Raw genomic sequence first — 19,864 nt, 5'->3', positions numbered from 1 at the left:
TTGCCATGGAGACTGAGAGAAGCTCACAGAGCACATTGGGCTGGTCACGTGACGCGATCCCGCTCACCTGACCAAGCGCTGTCCCGTTCACGTGATCATACGAGTGCTGGTCAAAAAGACTGTGAGCCTGTTACACAGCGCTTCTCAGCTGTTGTTCCTAGCAGTCTGTGACACGCTTCGTTCTTGTTCTGCTTTCTTGGATTTTGACCTTGTTTTTGCCTCCCGGATTCCTCACGTTTTATCCTCTGGCTACGACTACTCGGCTGTCTGACCTACACATAAATTCAAAACTTAGCAATGTTACACAGACTGCTTCTTTCTCTATGTTTGGCTATGGCGCACTTGGATCTTACTGATGTCTTGACCTTGGACTCTGCTTATGAACTAAGTTGGGACATTCCTTTATGTGCTACCTTTTGCTCCTCACTGGGATCTTTTTCCCTAGTCGGGTCACAGACTTTTCTCAGTAGGACTACTCAGTCACCAGTCCTCCTTACCTTTCAACTTGTGCTAACTTGCAGCTGCTGGATACATCTTGCTTTCCACCTGGCACCACCTTGGGGAGGGAATTTACAGGGATCCTGGTTTTCCTCCACCTTCACGCCATTCCCCAGCTGTTCTATAGGTAGGTTTCCTGTCTCTTACACATCTAGTGGATTATTGACCTAGTATCACGTTGTGTTTAACACTTGCTCGCCTAGTTTCCATTGTAGCTACCTGGGGTCTGGTGCTTCCATTCCAGCCACCTGTCGCCTCAATAACTGGTCAGCGAGTGCTTTCTTTCCTCTCTAACTGGTGCTTGGGGACAAAGGTATACTTAGTCTACGCTGATCTGTATTCCTGACATCTGGTTCCTCTAGACCCCCTCTGAGGCGCGGGGGGGGGGCATCAGCTCCGCATGCATGCAATCCAATGCTGCCACCACATTGGGCATGCCTGCAATGGCATAGAACCAGATCCTGGTGGCATTGAGGTGTGCCAGAGTGGTGGGGAGGGCAATATGTTGGCCCACATGGTGCAGGAGGGTCTCGAGCATCTGCTCAAGCACTCTGAAGAATCCAGGCTATGATATGCCATGCAGCTGGCTCACAGAGCGCTGGAACATGGCAGAGGCCAGGAAGTGCAGCACCAACACCAGCTTTACCAGAAGTTATATGGCTGTCCTGATGCAGATGCTGCTCCCTATATTCTTCTGGATCTGGATGATGAGTTCTCTGGAGGGCCTCCCTGTCAAGGCAGTACAAGGTGAGGATTTTTGTGTCCGTGAAGGTCCATGGTATGGCCCTTGTACGTGGGATCCCCACACGCTGCCTCCTCCTCGCCACCTGCATCCCCATCTGAGGCATCCTCCTCCCCCTTTTCTCCCTGGTCTCCTGTTGCCACTGCTGGTACTCCAACCACAGCAGGTGTAAATCAGCATGTAGCCCCTCCAGCTCCATGTTGGCAGCAATGAGTGGCAACATGGTTGTGTTGGTAAGTGTTTTGGGGGCAGGTGTGTCCCTTTAGAGCTCTTCCTGTGTGAATTTGGTGCACCTGGGTGGATTGGGTGCACCTGCAGCCTGTTTGACATCACCTGTGTGCATTTACCGGCTGCTCTGAGTTGTTGGTATCTCCACAACAGATTTGCCCATAATACCGGCTAATTATTGCAGATATTACTGACAAATCCATACTCATACTTTACGAGTATCACTGTTGTGCCGGTAATACCGGCGCCAGGGTCTTGGACATCTGGTATTCCGTTGCCGGTGTTACTAGAGAGAGTAATTTCTGGACGGTCCGGTATCACATTCGGTACTGGTGACACTTACTACCTAGTTCTCCATGCTGTCTCTGGGTTCCACCCACCACAACATCTGCTTTGTGCCCGGCACCTCCTCTGTTAGCGGTCGCGAGCCCGCTTACTCGCTCTATGGCGAATGCTCTCCTCCCCTTCGGATGTTTGGCAGTCTTTAAGTTCCGCAATGGAACAGGAGAAGATACTCGATTGGTGCTGGTTTCTACAGGAAGGTGATGAGAAGTAAAGGTCAGAAACCTTACTTTCCACATTAAAGGGATCCTGCACATAATTGTTCTGTTCACTCTCCATGTAACCAAGAAACATGTCAGACTTATGGGAAAGGGAAGGTAGGGTGTTATCCTTCTTTTGGCATTCCTTGTCCCCAGGAGGTGTCTCTGTCTTCTTTAGCATGAGGATACAGTTAAATTATAACATCGGCACCTTCTGTATGCAAGTTCCTTACTCTTCAAAGTCTCTTTATTCAGAGGCCTTGATGCAACCCAACAAAAACGATAAGTTCTTTTCCTCTTTGGATATCTACACGTATTCACTTTAGGTGATTCACTATTCACCCGCATCCTCAGATCTCTTTAGTACAATGTTTGTTCCCTTTTGATCCCCCTCAGTGGGGCTCAGATCTCTTTAGTACAATTTTATTCCCCTTTTTATCCCCCTCAGTCGGGCTCCGATCTCTTTAGCACAATGTTTGCAGGATATTCTTTTGGGTGACTCACGGTTCACCCTGGCTCCCCCTCAGCTGGGCTCAGATCCCCTTTTAAACACAATTAGTCTCCCTCAGTCAGGCTCGGACCAATTTTAATCAAGTATCGAAGACTTTCGAATGCGCACAGGGTTTAGCTTGACCCGTTGCAAGACCACTTTGATTTTACAATAACCTTCTCTTTACATTTGTCCCTTTTGGGTTTGGATACCTAACAGAGACTTTCGAATGAGCATGCACGTAGTGCCGGACCACTCTGTTTACCATATCTATCTTTGCTTCAAAGTCCAGTCACTCATTTAGTACATTAATTATGTTCGCATCACTTGCCTTATACGCTTCATTCATTGTCCTCTTCAAATTCCAACATACAATGTTGCTGCTTGCAACCTTGCATACCAGACAGCCCTCGTTGGTATCAGTGTCCCCAACTCACCGGCTGTGCTCTTTTCACTGGCTTTTCTTTGTTTTAGGAGCCAAGGACAGTACCACGGCAGCAACTGCTTCTCCCCGCCTTGACTATCGATGCGGGATAGCCCCAGGTACCTCTTAGGGGTGTCACGGTATTAGTTTTATGACGGTACAATAACCTTCTTGCCAAATGACGGTATATCATGGTTATCGCGGTATAGCAGGTGGAGTTAACTAATCTTAAGAAATATTTTCTAAAAGGTCATAAATTGTCAGGTTTATCATCACAAACAAAACCAGGCACCCAGGGCCAGAATTAGGCTTTTCAACATACTTTCCACTGAAATGCCACCCCTTGCTTCCACCAAACACAAACACATGTGGAAAGGGGGGGGGGCTGCTGCAACTGGCAAAGCAAACTGAATAGCTTTTCTTAAATGGTCCTTTAGGCTTTTAGCTCCCCCCACTGGCTACTGCTGAAGATGAACATGTTGCCATCTTGATAATCTGCATGCCACAGATCAATGGAGTCTGATGGTAGTATACGCTTGTGAGCATACACACACACACACGCACTCTCTCTTTATGTTACAGCCTTTAGTTTACTTCCGGGCCAAAAGGTGTTCAGTAATCACAGACATGTTACCCTTTGGTATGGCAGCAGGGAATACCCACAGAGATGATTACATTTCGCAGTGTGACTTATTATATGTAAATTCAATGAAAGAACCAGGCAAATCCCCCATTGTCATATGTTTAGAAAACATTATCCATTATAAATATATAAACCCCAAAGCCACCAACCCAAAGTCCCGGGAGGATAGCTCAGCGGCAACGTGCGTGCCTTGGAAGCAAGACGACACGAAGCAACACAGGTTCGATCCATGGGTCCGCGTTTAGAAACCTCTGGGTACTTAAGTGCGTTATAAATACGCAACGAAGACAAAAACAATTACGCAACTAAATAAACAAAACCAATTTCTTTAACAGCGCCTCGATGCCCGCAGGCTGTATGAGCGCTTTAAAAAAAATGTACATAAAAAAAACCCCTCTTCCTTCTTGGCACTGTATTTATTCTTCCTATTGCTAACATATTGCTTTTGTGTCAGGCACGTGTGGTTTATGGAATGGCATTAAAAACTACTCAAACTGAAACTACTTAGCAGACGGCACATCCAACAGTGCAAGACCAAGACTGTGCAACACTTGCTTACTGCAGCCTTTCCAAATCAGATTGAAAAGCTCACTTAACGGTATGAACGGTATACCGGTATAAACAATGTGACGGTTATTATTGTTCAATTAAGTAGTTCACGGTATCTTTATGGGTATACCGTAATACCGTTACATCCCTAGTACCTCTGACACACAATGCAGGACTCTTCAGCTTTGATTCCAGGTTTTATGTGTGCTATTCTCGAAGGCTCATAAAATTTACGGTCTTTCAGTGAAAAGTTCAAGGGCACTTTCTTTGTATCCCTTTTCAGTCTCGCCGTCTTTACCCTTGTATTAAACTGCCATCTTGGAACTGCTGATTCCTTGTGTGCTTTGCCTCGCTCAGAGTGTATTCACATGCTCCGCCTTTTATTAGTGTGGGGAAGTGTGATGGAAGTCAGGTGTGTGTAATGATCAGTAATTGCCTGACCCCGCTTAAACCATCGTGTTGGGACATGTCAGGGATACGTCTCAGGTGTTAGTCTGTTTTCCCTCACAGTGAGTTGTCTGTGAGAAAGTGTTTGGAAAGAGAGGGGTTGAATCCCTAGGTATCCTACCTGGTAAGATGGGGTAAAGATGGTATAGAGAAGGGGATACCATGTGTCGCTGTCTGGTGTCCCACTTCCACACCCCGTAGACCCCCATCCAGGTGATGCTCCTGCACTGGTCCACCCCCAGGAACTGGATCCAAAAGCAATGGCCGTGTCCTGGCCATCTGGATGACAGATCCCCAGGAACTAGCGGTTGAGACACCTTCAGGTTTCTCACATACCCTCCCCTATGCGAGGTAGCCGCATCTGTTTCACAAGGGAACCGAGAAAGGAAATCTAAGTTCCCTTGATCTTTGCCTTTTCGGTGTTCCACAGTGAAACAGTAGGGTTGCAGGTCTAAGAACCATTGCATGGCTTGAGGGTTAGAATCTTTCGATTAGCTAATCAAAACTAAGGGAGAATGATGCATGACGAGTGTGAACTTTGTTCCTAGGAGGTAATATCTAAGATGGGTAATGGCCTACTTGATGGCAAGGGCCTCTAATTCTAACACTGAGTCATTTTGTTCACATGGGAAGTGTTTGCGACTAGTAAATAAGGTGCAGTGTTCCAATCCATCGCAAATTTGTGACAAGACTGCTCCTAGCCCTGTAAAGGTGGCATCAGTTTGTAATAAAAACTCTTTCAAGAAACCTACTACCTTTAGGATAGGGTTCTGGCACAGGGTCTGTTTTAGGTTGTTGTAACACACATCGTCCTCATCAGTCCAATGAACTTTCTGGGGTTTGGCATTCTTTAATTTGTCAGTCAGTTTAGCTCTTCTGTCTGTGAAATTAGGGATAAACCTATGGTAATTACCAATTAGCCCTAAGAATTCTCTATGGTCTCTCTTAATTTTAAGCGTAGGGTATCTAGGATGGTCTTTACTTTCTCGCGTTGAGGTTGGACTCTACCATTCCTTACATAGAAGCCAAGGTATTTCACGGCTGATTGGGCCAGCCTGCATTTAGATGGATTGGCAGTTAGGCCGGCTTCCCTGAGGGCTCTCATAATAGTAAAAAGATGGAAAAGGTGGTCTTCACAGGTTTTACTATAAATGACTATATCATCAATATAAGCTCCAAAGAAATCAGAGTAGAGCTGTAATATTTAATCCATGAGTCGTTGGAAAGCGGCGGGGGCACTGTGTAAGCCAAAAGGGAGGACTTTGAACTGAAACAGTTCCAGGGGTATCAAAAAGGCTGTCTTCTCCTTATTAAGTCCATGTACTGGGACCTGCCAGTGCCCCGTGGTTAGGTCTAGGGTGGATAGAAAGGTGGCATTCCCGGGTTTATCAATTAAGTCGTCAATGCTTGGCAGGAGATAAGCATCGAAATCTGAGATGGCATTAACTTGGCAGAAATCAATGCAAAAGCTCCGGGAATGGTCAGTTTTTGTGGCCAATACCATAGGGAGGACCAAGGGCTTGAAGAGGGTTTGATGATATCTGCTCCTAACATTTTGTGTACTTCCTCAACCAATATCTCTTTACGGGATTCCAGGAGTCTATATGCTTTCGGATGCACCACTTTTCCTTTAGGTGTTCTTATATAGTGATAGGCGCCTTTCGCTCTTTCTGGTTTCTCCAAGAATACATTGGGAAATGCTATAGCTAGATCCTTTCAATTTCCTTGTTGCTGATTAGATAGCTCTTGGGGAATTAATTCAAAGTTATCCATTTCCTCTGGGATCAAGCGCGACAATATTGTGGCATTGGCAGCAAAAAGGATTTTCCTTCTACTATTTTAAGAGGTTTACGTGGTATAGGTGGGTCTTTTGTTTCCTGTCAGGTTGGGCTACCTTATAAGTACAATTTCATATGCGTTCCAATATTTCATGTAGCGTGTGACACTTAGAGACAAGTTTGTTTTCCGAAGCAGGTAAGAGGACCAATACTTTTTGCCTTACAGAAAACGACCTAAAACTTACTTTTTTGTCATAAGTGGACTTTTGTTGTGCTTGAGCTTTTTCCATATGAGTATACACTAGATCTCGAATAAATCTCATATACTCTCGCAATAGAGTAGCAGTTTGCAAAAGGTGAATGGGTGCCTCTTCTCTTTCTACCCAGGTTTCCGAGAGCATATCTAGAATGTCTCGAGGTTCTCTACCATAGTGTAGTTCCAAAGGAGAGAATCCAGTGGATGCCTGAGGGTTTTCCTCACTGCAAATAGGGCCCAGGGGATCATACAGTCCCAGTCCTTCCCATCCTTGTCTACCAATTTTCTCAGGATTATTTTAAGTGCTTTATTGAATATTTCTACCAATCTGTCAGTCTGGGGGTGGTAGGTGGAGGTTCTTAAGGTAGTAATATGGAGTAGCTCTTTGACTTCACCCATTCCTTGAGCTTGCTCATGAAATTTGGATCCTTGATCCATCAGGATTTCCTTAGGAAAACCAACTCTAGAGAATTATGGTATTAAGTGTTTTAAAATATGCTGAGTGGTGTTGTTCCACATAGGAAATGCCTCAGGGTATCTAGTCGCATAATCGGCAATCACGAATACATATTTGTTACCCAGTCTTGAGGTTTCCAAAGGTCCAATGATGTCCATCCTAATCCTAGAGAAAGGGATTTCTATTATTGGTAAAGGATTCAGAGGGGCAGGCAAGGGAATGTGAGTACTCGTTCTTTGACATATCTCATGTCTGAATAAAGTTTTTATTTTATATCATCATGGATACCTGGCCAGTAGAACTTCCCATTGATACGTGCCTGGGTATTGGATTGCTATATGTATCCCCCTGTCAGATGAGAATGGACAATCTCTAATACGATCTTTGAGTGGATTTTCGGGATTACTAACTGAATTTTGCTGAGGCCTTTTGTGGATGTTTCCTTTCTATACAGTAATCCCTGTTTTAAGAAGAAAAACGGACTTCCCCTTTCTACCCCCTCCCCTTCTGGAGTTGCTTGCAAGAATGCATCAGCAAGGGCTAGAACATTTTGTTGAGCGAACGCTAGGTCAGAAAAAATTGTAAACTCTTCTTCCCTTTTTTCTTCATTCGTAGAAGCTTCATCAGCTTTCCCAAAGCCTAAGGTTCCATGTTCAGTTTTGTTCCACGATGTAGTTCAAATGGGATTTCATCATGGTTCTGTAATAAAACCTTTATGTCTGTCTCCCCAGAGGTTGGGATCGATGACGCCTGCCAGAACGCCTAGACTGAATTTCCAGGCCAGGACAGATTTTGGGGCCAACCTTATATAACACCCAGGAGGGTGTATCAAAACTCAGTCTGTGGCGATCATTCCTCTTTTCCCTGGAGGGATCTCATGAACCATCGGACTCGTCCCTTCTGGACTTCCTGGTCCCTGACCCATAGAGGCTTACACTCAGCAGTACATCCAACATGGCCAGCGACCGCGGAACGCTGCGCACCAGTTTCCGTGTCGCACGCATCCCGTTCTGTAAAGTGGCCACGCCCCCGCGGCTCTGTGCGTCTCAACGCTACTCTTTACTGTGGTTGACGTGTGCTGCTGATGTTCGCTCTCGTTAACTTCTTGTTCCTGGTTCCTGGCTCCATTGAACCCTCCACCTACCTCCTTTCTCTTGCCCTCCTTTTCATCCCAGATCTCCGCGTACACTCTGCCGAGTGTAAGCTTTGCTGTTTCCAGGAATTCCCGGACATTCTGAACGATCCAGGACTCGGATCGCGGAACGCACGCTGGAAGCCGAGGACATTCGTTCGGGCTTATATAAGACTCGTACAGTACGCAGGAAGACTCCATCAAAGAAAGAACACAAACAGGTGAGAAGGGGGAAACCTGCGACAAGGGATAGTACAAATATCAAAAACCTATTGACTCTTTCGTGGCCACAGAAGGGTCTGAGGCTCTATGACTAAGCTTCTGAAATTTTAGGGTTCCCCAATTTGTTTCAATTGAGTCACATCCCACCCCTTACACCACATGTAAGGAAGGCATGGTTTCAAGAGTAAGACAGAAACAAGTGACCTCAGTTCAAGGGTGTTTATTGAACTTCAACAAGGGTATGATAAATGTCTATGTAATCCTAAATCTACAGATGGGAGCAAGCTACACCCAGGGGAGTTGCTAGGTCTGAAAAAGACCGGGGCTACGCTGATGTCAGAACTGTTGGGACTGGGGGCTAGCTAGTCTTTTGGCTGTAGCTCCTGAGATTCTATCTGGAGCTACAACCAAAAGATCAGGGGCTATAGCTCCCTTAGCCCCCCCCAGCAACGCCCCTGGCTACACCCATCAAATAATAATAACACAGTCCTAGTGGTGTCTTGTCAAAATAAAAGGGCCTATACTAAAACACCTATTGCCAATCTTTACCTCTAAATACAAACAACGTGGGGGATAATGTTACAAAAAAAAAGACGTGTTCTAAATGAAATGTCAGGAGGTTCAAGCCATTGTCCTCCCTTCCCCATGTTTTTAGCACTGGACAAGGTGGTTCACTCGAGTGTAGCACAGTCTCTGGCTTCTTTAGCATAAGGATACCGTTCAATCATAACATCGGGACCTTCTGTATGCAAGTCTCTTTACTCCTCAAAGTAGAGGGCCTGATGCAACCAAACAAAAATGATAAGTTATTTCCCTTTTGGATTTTACAAGTATTCACTTGAGGTGATTCACTATTCACGCAGACCCTCCTCAGTCGGGCTCTGATCTCTTTAGTACAATGTTTGTTCCCTTTTGATCCCCCTCAGTCAGACTCAGATCTGTTTAGCACAATGTTTGCAGGATATTGTTTCGGGTGGCTCACGGTTATCCCCAGATCTCCAGGCTCAGAACACATTTTAAACACAATTAGTCTCGCTGAACCTGGCTTGGACCAATTTCAATCAAGTATCCAAGACTTTGGAATGTGCCGGTGAGCTTGACCTATTAAAGGGCCACTTCGATTTTACAATTCCTTCTCTTTACATGTGTCCCCTTTGGGTTTGGATGCCTAACAGAGAATTTCAAATGAGCACGCACGTGGTGCCGAAGCACTCTGTTTACGGCATCTATCTTCGCTTCAAAGTTCAGTCACTAATTTAGTGCATTAATTATGTTTGCATCACTTGCCACTTTTGCTTCATGCACTGTCCTCTTCAAATTCCTTCATACAATGTTGCCACTTGCAACCTTGGGTTCCAGACAGGCCGGGTTGGTATCAGTCCCCCCAGCTCAGCGGCTGTGCTGGCTTCACTGGCTTTTCTTTGTTGTAGGAGCCAAGGAGAGTAACGCAGAGGCAACCGCTTCTCCCCGCCTTGACTACCGACGCGGGAGAGCCCTGGGTACCTCCGACATACAATGCAGGAGTCTTCAGCTTTAATTCCAGGTCTTACATTTTCTATTCTCGAAGGCTCATAAAAGTTATGGACTTTTGGTGAAAAGGGCAAGGTCCCTTCCTTTGTATTCCTTTTCTGTCTCGCCGTCTTTCGCCTCTAATAAACTGCCATCTTGGAACTGCTGCTTCCTCATGTGCTTTTCCTCGCTCTGAGTGTGCTCCTGTGCTCCGCCTTTCATCCATGTGGGGAAGTGTGATGGAAGTCAGGTGTGTGTAATGATCAGTAATTGCCTGACCCTGCCTGACCATCGTGTTGGGACATGTCAGGTATACGGCTCAAGGGTTAGTCAGTTTTCCTTCACAGTGAGTTGTCTGTGAGAAAGTGTTTGTGTTGGAAAAAGGGGGGGTTGAATGCCTAGGTATCCTACCTGGTAGGATGTGGTAAAGGTGTTATAGGGAAGGGGATACAGTGGCTCGCCGTCCGGTGTCCCAATTCCACTCCCCGAAGTCCCCCATCCAGGTGATTCTCCCGCACTGGTCCACCCCCAGGAACTGGAGCCAAAAGCAATGGCTGTGTCCTGGCCACCTGGATGACAGATCCCCAGGGACTAGCGGGTGAGTCACCTTCAGATTTCTCACAATAGTAACAGACCCAACGCCTTTTGGACCCACCTCGTTCCTTCTACATCAGCCTCTGGCAATAAAGGTTGAATCACTTCCAATAATGTATAAGCAACAAGGTTTCCCTTCCCAAGCTTGGCCTTTACCTCTTTACCGACTGTTAGTCAGTGAATCACTCAGAAGCCCTATTGCCACTCTCTCTTGCCTTCAGGTAATGCTTGCACACATGTATCTGAGGCAAGGTTGAACTTCTATTGGGCTCACAATAATTGTTAGACTCTTTTCTGGCTTTGAGAAAGGTTGCTTTCAATCTCAATAAGGGAATGCTCTTGGCTTGGGAAATGATTGCGCTCTCTCCAACTGCAGATACAGTATTTAAACACTTGGCTTATTTTATGAACAATAAATGTCTGTCTGAATAAAGAGGTAACGTTCACTCTTCACTTAGAAAACGAATTTAGGCACACGCAACCAGGTCTTCACAAGTTTTAAAAAATGTAAGTGTTTAACAATGGTTCCTGCAATGTACGTTTTGCTCAATTAAAGACACGCAACCACTTCTCTATGTTTACAGACTTAACAATTACCTTAAATAGTATTTGCTTTCACGCGAGTAAAAGGAACGTTTCCAATCACACACAAGTACTATTTCCCATATTTCCCATTGTTCCCTTGTTAGGAATACAACAAAGAACTTCAGCTCGCTTCTGCTTCTACACGAGTGAAGATTAGACTGGATACTGTTGCCGGTAGCGCTCACTTAAGGAATCAGAATGCCAGGTTTGACTCACCAGCTTCTGTGATCCTTGTTTTGCGGGTTGCTCAACTTCCACGATTTCGGGCACACCTTCTACTGCTTCCGGCCTTACTGGGACCCACACCCTGCCTCTCTGAAGGTGTCTCTGGTCCCACCACTCGATCACATAGCCCCTCTCGCTCCTGAGACCCGCAATATGCCCACAGCACCTCGCCTTGTTCTCCGATACGTTTGCTGCACAGCAACCACAGCAATCAGGCTCACATTGGGAAAGAGTCCTTTGCACGTCTTCTACTATGCAGCCTCAGCACGTCAGAGTCTGGGGGAACAGGACCCTCTCAGAACAAACAGGTGAAATCTGATGCATTCATATTCCAGCGTCATTCTGGTTCTCCCACATCTGCTTGATTTGCCAGCTCAGTGCCTTCTTATTTCTCCATCTGCTACTACTGCACACACTCCAGTCGCAGTTCCAGCTCCCTTAAATTGCCTACAGCTAAGGTGCCCCTTATGCCTCCCAAGTTTCCTTCAGGTGTGGGCTGTTAGGCTTATTTGCCGGACTTCTGCTACAGCATGCCTCTTCAGCCCTCTTCCTCGTGTCAGTACTCATTGGATTATGGGGCTTGTAGTCCCCACCAACAAAATCAGTTCTTTTAGGTATTGGCTTACATTTAAGGGTAATTTATTTGCCTTAAACTCATTCTAAGATGGATCTTTAGAATTTGTTATTAGAGAGGAAGACATCTGACTTAAGGCAATTCTTCTAGATCCTTTTACATTATACCTTTCGGATTAAGAAGGGTGTTTATTCTGCAATACTTTGAGGGATATTTCCATTAGTAAGGCTTGCTCAGATTATATGATACTTGTGCACAGAACCACAGGTTTTATATATATGTCAGGGACATTACAATGACAATACACCATTACCTGTTTTGGTAACCTTGAAAGGATTTCCCTTTCAAAGGACAACTACTGTGTCTCCTCTCACAGGATCTCTTCACCACTGTGGGCTTTATCTACTCCCAGATGATCCTCCTGCAATACACCACCTCCAAGGTCAGAATCAGAAAGCATCTGCCTTTCTATGGCTACCTAGGAGGAGACTTTAGGCAGGGTTTCAGTGAAGGATATGTAGGATACTTCACAGGCAGTATACAGCACTGTATCCATTGTATGTAGGTGACCTCCCAGTCCCATCTGTCAGAGGATCTCAACCAAGAATGGCAACTCTACTGGGTCAAAGGCCTTCTCAGTGTTAAAAGCCTTCTCAGCGTGAAGAGAGGCCACAAATGCCAGGACATCCTCCCTGATGTTGTGAATGAGGGCAAAGAACCGGTGCATATTGCTTTGGATTGACCTGCCTGGGATGAACCCCGCCTGATCAGGTAGAACCAGTGCCACCATGTGTAGCTGCAGATTATCTGCTAGCAGTCGCACCAGTTTCTTATTATCAGTGTTCACTAATGATAACGGTCTGTACGAGGCGCACGTCATGGGGTCTTTCTGCAGCTTATTGGGGACTCTGGCAATGACCCCACTCAAACACTGCTGCATACATCACCATAATGTGAGGGATCGACTCCACCACAAATTCCTTACAGAATTTAGCCGCTAGGCCGTCTGTCCCTTGAGTCTTATTATTTGGGAGTGCTTTAATTACCTTTCTAATCTCCTCCGCCGTGGGTGGTGCATTAAGGAGAACGGCCTGTTCCGCTTCCAGCCACCCCAAAACTATCTGGTCCAGGAAGTCTTTTATCTCAGCTATACTCGCGCTCTGTTGGGATGTGCATAGAGTTTTATAATGCCTCCGGGAACACTTCATCAATGGAGTTGTTATCTGTCATGATGCCTACCCCTGGGGAACCAGACCTGGTCCAGCAACCCCGGAAGCAGGCATCAAGTTATTTTGAGAAAGCCCAAAAACCCCTGCTACGGGCTGTTTGGGTGCGGTCCTGGCGCCTATGGCTCCAGACTCATATGGAGAGTCAGTCCTGGTGCCTTAGAGTAGAACTTACCTGATGCAGACCATGCTGCAAGCTCCAAGCCAAATGAGGCTTGGAAGGGACTATTTTACCTAGGGACTATTTTTTACTCGGGTGGGTCTGGGGAGGAATACTTACCTGGGACTACTTTGGAGGCTATTTAAACCACGCCCGAAGAGCAGCACACGCTTTGCATTATTCTGCATCCAACAGCGTAACACTCACCGTGTCTGCAAGCCTGCATCCAGTCTTCTGCCACGCCCGCCTCGAGTCTGCAGCTCCTAGAAAAAGGGAGGAACAGAAGGAGAAGAGGTTAGAATAAGAGCAAAACCTTCGCTCCTTACCTGAATTCCGGATCGACCGCGCATTCGAGCTGGAAGAAAGAAGCATTTTACGTGCGCCGCCTCGCCTGCTGCAGCGCTGCGCTGAACTCACCAGCCTTCGCAGCATCCTCACGATCCACCGCATCCTTCTGCACGTTTCCGCCGCACTCTGGCACCTAAGGGGAACAAAAGAACAGCAAAGGTGAGCCAAGGGAATAAACAGAGGCAATAGTAACTACCCCCATAGACTTACCTGATTACCGCCGGGGGTACTATTCCTCTTCACGGGTCAGCAGCGCAGTCTCCATTGCATCCTCGCCGTGCCCCAGCCCCTAAGGGGAACAAAAGGACAACAAGGGGAGACGAAGGGACAAACAAGGGGAACTCTTCTCACCACAATAGACTTACCTAATTTTACCGCCGGAGGCATTATTCCCCAAACTTCATATTTTCTCTCCACACCTGAATAAGGGAGCAAGCCACAGGTTACATTCTGGCCTTATTTTATTGAACTGTGGAGGATAAGCCAAATCCTTACCTGAACTTCGTCAGCTACCACGAGGAACTATTCGCTGGGGTCAAGCTGCAAATTGCAAGGAATCGGACAAGAGTGAAAGTCAGACATGTGAACTCTTACGAACTACATACTTTTCGGAGTCAATATTGTTCTGGAACTCACCAATTCCTTCGAGCCAGTGAAGCAACTGGTTATCAACGTGCCCCTGCGCTCAGTGCAGGATGGAGAGCTCATCTTTTCAAACCATCAGGTGAGACTATAAGAGGGGACATCAAAGGTGATCTGTGGGGAGAACAGCGGGGGTGGGGGGATTTACGCTCAACCCCACGGGTGGTTAATTCCCTTTCTCCATTTACAGAAGAATATTCCTACGGGCCAAGCAAACGAAACTAGGTGGGCCGGGCCAGTCCAGTCCGTCATCTCGGCCCTATGCGTCACATTGGTGAAGACCGCAGCTATCCAGTTCAGATCGACGCCTCTGTGGGATCGAGGTGAGCGTAACATCATCCCAAACCATCTGACCTTCCACATCCTCCACCTCCAAAACATTCACTTTTTCGCTCTCCTTGCGTATAGCCCATGCTTGAGTCCGACTAGGCCCATCCCCTCCCTGTAAGCTGCCGCTCCAGCTGATCTCCTCAAGTACTTAGCCTCACTATCCGCAGTCACAGCAAACTCTTTTCGAGCTTCCTTTAGTGCCTTGTCAATTTTGGGCCCCGCCCTCGGAATTCCTCCCATCCAGCCTCTTAATCTGACACTCCCAAGGTCGTTAGCGTGCTTCTCAGCGCCTTAAGGATCCCGTCCTCTTTAGATGTACAGCTCCCCCATTTACAGACCTCAAAGTTCTCCAATATTGCCCCTGTGTCTGCAATAGAGCTGTCATTAGATTCAAGGAATTGGTCAATTTCCTGTGCCATCTCCTCCCTGAATGTCGGGTCTTCCAGGGCCCGATTCCACAACCTCCATCTCAGGCACTGCGAACTGGGGGATAGAAAAGGTAATTGTGATCAGGGAGTGATCAGAGTGCATTCATGGTAGGATCTGGGACGCTTCAAATTTACTTATTATATCTCATGTGGCCATTTTTTAGTCAATTCTAGAAGCCGAGCCATGGACCCCTGAATAGTATGTGTATTCCCTCTTGTGCGGATTACTGGTTCTCCAAATATCACTTAAATTATGGTAGTCTGCAACATCCTCCCATGCCTCGACCGCTTTCGGGAGCCTCCCCTGTGTCGAGTTATTTCTGTTGGCGTCTAGTGTCATTGCAAGGTTGAAATCCCCAGCCCATATTACCTCATAACCCTAGTATTTGTGGAGCAGGCTGATGTATTCCATTAGAAATTCTGGGGAATCCACATTGGGTGCATATGTATTCGACACCACTACCCTGGTGCCCATTATCTCTCCCACAAAGAGCAGGTACCTCCCCTGTGGCTTTACTCATTGCATGAAGTTTAAACCCCAGGGACCTGTGGATGTAAGTTGCAATCCCTCTAGCATGTAACGTGTAGGGCATTCCATACCTGTGTATACCCCATCCTTGAGCAGCTGGCAATATCGTTGCTTCCCCCAAATGGGTTTCTTGCAACTGCAAAATGGTCACATGATGTTGTTTTGCATAGTTAACAATTTGTTGGAACTTCTTACCATTAGTGACACCCCCGTATATTCTACATCATGAGGGTGAGCTTATTCATTAGCTTTGCTCCAAATATCCCTCTGTATACGATATTGCTCAACCCCCTGAATTAACTCGCCAGATCGATCGCAGAGAGTGTGCGTCGCCTGTTTGCCCCATGACCTGATACACTGTGCTACTTCAAACTAAGATCTCTCCCATTCTGGCCTCCCTACCCACCCAAGCCAGAAACAAAAATGGACCGGCTAGTGAAACAACTGCCCCACCCCGCAAAAACAACACCCTTCCATGAAATTTGCAGTTACTTCTCTGGATTACTAAATCCGTGAGCTGCTGCTTCTCTACGTGGCGGTAGACAATTCTGTATGATTAGTTTTCCGCTAGCATTCAACGGAGTGCCACACTGTGTCCTTGCGGGTGTTCCTGGTATAGTCTTAGTCCCTGACTTATGTGATCACTCGCATATTCAGACAACCAACTCATCACACCCCCAAGCGGCCGGATTAGTCGTTATGCGTTTCTCCTGTGAGAAACCAGAAGGCACTCTCAGAGCATCTTCCAAGGGATCTTCTGCTCAGGACGATTGTTTGTGGATCCCAACTTTGGGGGCGGAGAAGTGAGGGAGGATCACCTGAGTGGAGGGTCCTTGGGAAATGGGGAGAGGGTGCCTGACAGCGAGACATGGTATCCCCCCTTTCCTAACACTGACTTACCCTCCCTTCCCTCATCCTTCATGGGCTATTTACGCTCATGTACCATTCTACCCCATGAGTTCCCTCAAAGTACTGAGAAGAGGAAGAAGCCTCAAAGAGGAATGCACACTTCCCATATAAAAGACAACTCTAGTACTGGGATGAGGAAGAGGGATTTGGAGCAATACAGAAATGAAGGTTAGGCATGTCCTATTCATTGTGTTAACTATGGCCAGGCAAAAGAGGCCAAGGACTCACACCTGAAATTCCTTGACACGGTTCATTGTGGCAGAGCAGTGCTCGTTCTCCTGGGCAAGGAAGCCAACCCAGGTGTGTCTGAGGGGCAGGAGGTGAGACCCTGAACTCAGGTGTAAGAAGCCATGTGAGCAGATAAGTCATGATATCCAGCAGCGCGGCCAATGAGTTTCAAGTAAATGCAAGGAGCCCAGTAGACAAGCGAATGAAAGTTGCTGATGAAAGCTGTTGAAATACATTGTATAGGAGTGGTCACGTGCAGCCGGCATGTTATCGAAAGTCTCCGTTCTAGAAACAATGAGAGAATAAGCGAATGTGAGGCCAGCAATGGACCCTCTGGAAACTAGGTAACAGAGTAGTCGCGTATAAGGAAATCATACGCGTATGAAGGTCTCTGAACAATTGAATGTTAATTGAAAGTATTACATGCAAGAACTCGAAAAAGAGTTTTTAGAAAATAGCCGACGGGGGCAGTGAAGTGGGAGCAAAAGCTCGACATGGAAAACCCCTTAAAAGCAGAAAGAGGCCACTAGTGGAAGCCGACACAATCGAATATGTGAAAAGGGGTGACAAAGAAAGCAAGTCACCTACCAGTGAATATTTGGACAAAAAGCTTGGGCAAGAAAGAAGTCAAATAAGAAATCAAGCAAGAACCCAGTTAAGGAACCAATTAAGAAACTACAAGGGCAACTGGTTGCACAACCTGTAGTGGGTGGACCGTGCGGTCTGTCAACTGCGCCAGAACCAGGGAGCCCTAACTAACTTGTAACAATTGTAAAAGGAAGTAATGAATGCCGCCCTTTAAGAAATAAGTGCTTTTGAGCTTGGGGAAGGGACCCCTGAGCTCTTGTGGAGCACTGTAACAATTGAACCTTGAGGAGAAATGCATTTGAACTTGGTGAAGGGAATCCAGAGCTCCTTTTGAGTATTGTGAGCCAACTGACTATTGTGAGCAAGGGCATTAAGCTTGAGGAAGGGAACCCTGAGCTCTCGTGGACCTTTGTGAAATTATTTATTTATTTATCTTCAATGTGATACCATTTATAAAATAAACTTTACACATAAAATATACATTTACATACTAAAAATAAAACTTACTGAGTAAACATATAAGTAGAACATACCAATATCTCAGTTTCTCAATACCACATACAAATCTAATGTTCCACCTCATTAAGAAAAATACAATAAAAATAAAATAAAAAAATAAGAATAAAATAATGAGCTAAACTAATAAGATACTATTTCTCAGAGCGACACAATTGCTACATACTAACCATCCATGGTACAGCAAGAGTACAAACATACTCCTTCTCTCTGTCAGCAATTAAGTAGTTTCAAGGAGGCCAGCAGACGCAAACAGAGAACAAAGTTGGCATCTCAAGAGCAACATTCAGCTATTTCAGATAGAGATACCTAATAAACTCTCTATAATTAACCAAACATTATACATTGCGATCAGAAGCCTAATATTCGTTGTATTGATACTACTATCCCAAAAAGATGGTTCTGCTATAGAATCAAAGCTTTGTATATATCTGCCATATTGGGTCAGATATGTTCTGGCTAACTTAGGGCAGTTTGTAAGCACATGTTTCCCTGTTTCTATTATTGACTTATAGACGACAGTTACGTTCTGCATAGGGTATCTGATTAATTATTCCTATGGCGGCCAAAACCGGCAAATAGTTCACCCTCAGTAACAGGATAAAACGCCTTAATCTTATTCCAGGGCACAGGTTAAGATAAAACTGTGTTTTTTTTATATGAGTATAAAATATACTTGACAAAATGATAATTCTTAAGATGTTCCAAGTGTGCATTATTTTCAATCCAGTCCCAAAGGCCCGCTTTTTTAGCGAGAGCGATTCTAGATCTTTGGGTAAACACCTCAGCTTGAATATTCCAGCCAATTTCTTTCAGATATAATTCAGCCTTAATTTTTAGGAGAAGATTCCCAGATTGTTTAACTGTTTGAGACCTCAGTGTTTCAATTAGTGGATTACCTGATCTACTCAGCATCAGTAGATATAATTCAGCCCTTTTTTTAAGTGCCTGAGATTTTAACGAGGTCAATCCCAATTCAAGCCTAATTATGGCCATCGGTATGCAGGTTGGGAGGCCCAAGATCTTTCTCCAATATTTGCCTTCCACAACCTGCAACCAATCCAGATCTATATTCTATACGGCTTTAAGACCATAAATCATCATCGGGACTAGAACCTGTTGATATAACAAGCGAGCAGCCCAAATAGTGAAGCCGCCATATGTAATAGTAAAGAGGTATACTAAAGAAGTAATTTGGGCGGCCCTGATCTTTCTACTTTGCTTATACTGGATATAGTTCCCATGTGTTTCAATCTCAATACCCAGGTATCTATAATCTGGGGTATATAACATTTCCAGATTTTGTATTTTTAGGATGGTACGTGCGACCTTTTTGTTTGTGAATAACATCAATTGGGTTTTCTGTAGCTTTATTGTTAGTCCATTGTTGTTGGCGTAGAGCCATAAGGCTTCTGCAGATCTCCACAGGCCGCTAAATGTATGATCAAGTAACACTAAGTCGCCCGCATCCACCAGGACTGAACAATGCTTATCACCAATTTTCAGGGGACAATTATATACATTTCCAATGGCCGCAGGTAAATCATGTGTAAACAAATTATAAAGAGTCGGACCGTCACACAAACTTGCTTAACACCTCTATTTTGTGCAATTTTGGTGGTCATATTGCCTTGCAGGTCCAATTTGAGAGGAACTGTGTTGTTCTGGTGAAGGTGCCTCAGATAGTATATCAGACCTTTAGGGCAGCCAAGTACGTCTAGTTTGGTCCACAGAATATCTCTGCGAACCAAATCAAAAGCTGCTTTAAAATCTACATATAACGCATACAAGGGAGGACTTCCCTTTTTCCTGGCCGCTGTACGCAAGGTGTCGAGAATAATCAAGTTATGTACTGTAGAATAGCACCTCCGAAAGCCACTTGGAAAACAATTAAATATCAGTTCATTCTCAGCCCATTCTTGTAATTTATCCAAAATTATACCCGCAAAAAGTTTACCCGTGCAATCGAGCATTGAGAGCAATCTATAATTGCTAGGGTCGTTCTTGTCACCTTTCTTATGTACTGGGATGAGAGTGGCAGTTTGCCAGGACGGGGGTATTCTCC

This window comes from Ambystoma mexicanum, chromosome 1p (genome assembly GCF_040938575.1).
Source record: "Ambystoma mexicanum isolate Mex_15411 chromosome 1p, UKY_AmexF1_1, whole genome shotgun sequence".
Classification (NCBI taxonomy): Eukaryota; Metazoa; Chordata; class Amphibia; order Caudata; family Ambystomatidae; genus Ambystoma; species Ambystoma mexicanum.
Note: the sequence above shows the minus strand (reverse complement) of the source record.